The 4,241-nt window shown below is 36.9% G+C and overlaps 1 non-coding gene across 1 annotated transcript; it reads left to right on the forward strand.

Annotated features, from left to right (window-relative positions):
* Positions 1 to 3,934: 3,934 nt before the first annotated feature.
* LOC114673943 (U6 spliceosomal RNA) lies at positions 3,935 to 4,037 on the forward strand. The gene has a single exon (XR_003724781.1). It is a non-coding gene; the product is annotated as a U6 spliceosomal RNA (small nuclear RNA).
* Positions 4,038 to 4,241: the final 204 nt, after the last annotated feature.

Consider the following 4,241-nt stretch of genomic DNA (forward strand, 5'->3'; position numbering starts at 1 on the left):
CAAGCCTCAGCAATGGTGGACGCCACTCCTCCAGCCAGTATGCCACCTTGCAGCCTGGCAGATCAATCTCAGACTGCTGCGCTAGCAGTGAACAAGGCTCTGTGGGGGTGGGACCCGCCAAGCCAGGCACAGGAGAGAATCACCTTGTCTGTCAGTTGCTAAGACCCTGGGAAAAGTGCAGTATTTTGGCGGGGGTGTTCCGTTTTTCCAGGTAGTCTGTCACAGCTTCCCTTGGCTAGGAAAGGGAAATCCCCAGACCCCTTGTGCTTCCTGGGTGAGGCGACGCCCCACCCTGCTTCAGCTCACCCTCTGTGGGCTGCACCCACTGTCCAATCAGTCCCAGTGAGATGAACCCTTGTTCATCTGAGGTACCTCAGTTGGAAATGCAGAAATCACCCGTCTTCCGCGGTGATCGCACTGAGAGCTGCAGACTGGAGCTGTTCCTATTTGGCCATCTTGGAACACCCCTAAAGTATTTTTAAAATAATTTCATCTCACAGTAATGATTTTAAAAATGCTACTAGCATCCTAAATTCAGAAGAAAATTACATTAATCTGATAAAATATAAGTAGAAAAAACATTTACAACAACCATCATGTATAATAATAAAATGTTGAATGACAAGAATTCCCAGTACAGATGCTTTCACTCAATATTGTTCTGGAAATCTTAGTACAAAAATAAAACAATAAATAACTTTGTCAGGATGAGAAAACATAAATAAAAGCCAAGGAGTTTGAGACCTGCCTGGGCAATATAGGGAGACCTCATTTCAACAAAAAGAAAAAAAAGGTAGCCAGGCATAGTGATGCACACTTATAGTCCTAGCTACTCGAGGGACTTAGGTGGGAGGATTGCTTGAGTCCAAAAGATCAAGGCTGCAGTGAGCCAAGATCATGCCACAGCACCCCAGCCTGGGCAACATGGCAAGACTTTGTCTCAAAACAAAGTCATTATTTGCAGAAGATATAATCCACAAGAAAATCCACCAGAATCTACAGATAAGTTATCAGAACTGACACATTAGTATAGCAAGATTGGTAGTTACAAAGTCAATATTTTTTTTTAAATTTGTATTTTTATATTCAAGCAATGAAAAATAAGAAGGTGTGATCTTTTAAATGTCATTTATAATAAAAAAATCAAATGCTTAAAAATAAATTTAACAGAATACATGCAAGACTTCTAAACAGAAAACTATAAAAATAGTATTGACACAAAAACCTTAATAAATAGGAGACAAATCATAGTAATAGGATGAAATATGTGAATTATATCTGAATCAATCTATGAATTTGATTCAGTATCAATCAAAATTGTGAAAATTTGCTTTTTCTTCTGAGATGTGTGTGTGTATGTGTGTGTATGTGTGTCTTATAACTTAATGAACTGATTCTAAAATGTATGTGATAATGGAAAGAGCCAACAAGATTTGAAGAAGCCTTTAAGAAGGAAAAATTGAGTGAATGCATGTTATATTAGATATCAATACTTATAAATCTATAGAAATTAGATCATCATAGAGTTAAGCTAAGAATAGACAAAAGGCCAAATGAATGGAGTCTAGAAACAGGCCCACGACAATATGGACCTACAGTGACAGTCATGACACTAGAGAAGTGTAAAATGAACAGTCTTTCAATGAATATGATTGGATAATCAACTATTCCTATGAAAAAATAATAAAACTGACCCCTACTCATACATTCACAAATATCAAATATAGGTTTATTGTCAATCTAAATGAAAAAGAAAAAATGATGAAATTTCTAGAAGATAATATGGCAGAATACAGGGCACTAAAATAATCACAGAGGAAAAACTAATAAAATTAACTTTATCAGAATAAAGAATATTTATACATATGTTCATCAGAGAAGATTTAATGATGGACAAGAGAAGCCACAAAAAGGGAAAATATTAATAATGCTTTTAACCTACAATTCTGAAGGAATTATCCAAGTGTAGCAGCTACTCCTAGCTGAAAAGTAACCTTGGTGTATTTTAAGAATGTTAGTAACCTGAGCCATATGAAAGGGAGCATGATATATAACAAGACTCTAGCTTAGATAAATGAATGGTAAAGGCCTACATTAGAATTTCTAAGGGCACAGAACTAGAGATTTCCAGATAAAAGTAATATACGATGATGTCAGTGGGTGCAGACCTGAAACTGGAAGGGGTGGGAGATGTTGAGACAGTTAAAGTATCTCTGCCACCAGAGGCTGAAAATTAGAGAAGCCCCTAAAATGCCCATTGCAGCAATAACTTAAGTAACATGTGGTCAATCCCCAGAGCTTGTTTAGGGCAAGGAGTAAAGAAATAGTCTCACATACCAAAAAATATTTCTACAGAATGATTTTTCTAGATAGGCTGTACCAGGACCCAACTCGTCAGGAGTCAAATATGAACCAGGAGTCTGAATACCTCACAATTTATGTCACTTGTCATCACAGAATCAGAAAACTGCAATTCGCTTTGATGTTTTCCTTTATTATTTATTTTTCCATAGCATCTTAGCAAGTTTTATTTTAAATGCTTTTGCTTAAAAACAAAAAGAAAAGGAAAAAGAAATATTTTATCAAAATTGATAATTAATGTGAGGATTTGGGGGAGAAGAAGAAAACAAATCTGCCTACATTTTTTCAGAAGAGCTACAGTAGGTACAGTACCCTGGAGACGCAGCAAAGTCATGCCAGTTGGAGAAATGGGAGAGTGACAGAACCGAGGCTGTGAGTGGGATGAGTTCCCCACATCAAAGGCAGTCCTAGGAATAACTAAGATGGCTGTTTATGTTTCTCTCTCTCCCTCTCTCTCTCTCTCTCTACATATATATAGAGAGAGACATATCTGTGCCCTTAGCAATTCTAATGTAGGCCTTTACCATTCATTTATCTAAGCTAGAATCTTGTTATATATCATGCTCCCTTTCATATGGCTCAGGTTACTAACATTCTTAAGATACACCAAGGTTACTTTTCAGCTAGGAGTAGCTGCTGCCCTTGGAAATCTCTCTCTCTCTCTCTCTCTCTATACACACACACACACACACACACACACACACACACACACACACACACACACACACATATATGATTAGGAATCAGAATGTTAAAAATTTCCCAAGTGCTCCTTATCTCAGACCCAGAATTATTCTCAATCTCTTTCATGACTGTCATGATCGCCTGTTCATGGCCTAGTCTGGAGAAGTGTTCTGGGAAGCTGGAAAGTATGGCTATTGTGTATCTGAAAGGCATATTCAAGGCTTCATCTTTGGTAAGCGAGAGTGTTCAGATAAGTCTGCAGCTGGGAAGAGGCACCACTGGAAGATAGATAAGGTAAAAGGTTCTTGAGGCAACTCTAAAAACCATCTTTTGTCCAGTTGGGTCCCTGGCCTTTATGTTTTATATAGGTCCCTGGCCTATGTATTTTTACAATATGATCATTAGGGTTAGGGAATAAGGTTGACCAAGATTTCCCAGACATTTGAGTATAGATGAGTGCATAGCAGTATGCAGAGGGTCTATGAAGATACCCTAGATATTTTGGAGTATAAGCAATTACTTTGTGTTAGCATCAATGGATTATATTAAGCTAAAAGGATGATTTAGCCACAAAATTGAACTAGTGAAAAAAATTAGGGGAACTATTCCATTTACAATTCCGTCAAAAATAAATAAACCAATAAGCAACTGGGAGTAAATGTGACCAAGGAAGTGAAAGAGCTTTATACCAGAAACAATAAACATTGAGGAAATAAATTAAAGATTACACAAATATATTAATAAATGGAAAGACATCCTGTGTTCATGGATTCAATTAATATTTAAATGTCCATACTGCCCAAAGGGATCCAGAGATTCAGTGCAATCCTTCTTAAAATTCTAATGTCATTCTTCATAGATATAGGGGAAAAATATCCTAAAATTTTGCTTGCTTGGGCACCACATCTACTAAAATTGGAACAATATAGAAAAGATTAGCATGGCTCCTGTGCAAGGATGATATGCAAATTCATAAAGCATTGCACACTTTTTATAGTAATACTATTCACAATAGCAAAGACATGGAATCTACCCAGGTTTCCATCAACAGTGGATTGGATTTTTTAAAATGTAGTAAATACACTCCATGGAATACTATGCAGCTAAAAAAAAGAACACCATCATATCCTTTGCAGTAACATGAATACAGCTGCAGGCCATTATCTTAAGTGAATTAACACAGAAACAGCAAACCA

Source organism: Macaca mulatta, chromosome 18 (assembly GCF_049350105.2).
Source record: "Macaca mulatta isolate MMU2019108-1 chromosome 18, T2T-MMU8v2.0, whole genome shotgun sequence".
In the NCBI taxonomy this organism is placed as follows: Eukaryota; Metazoa; Chordata; class Mammalia; order Primates; family Cercopithecidae; genus Macaca; species Macaca mulatta.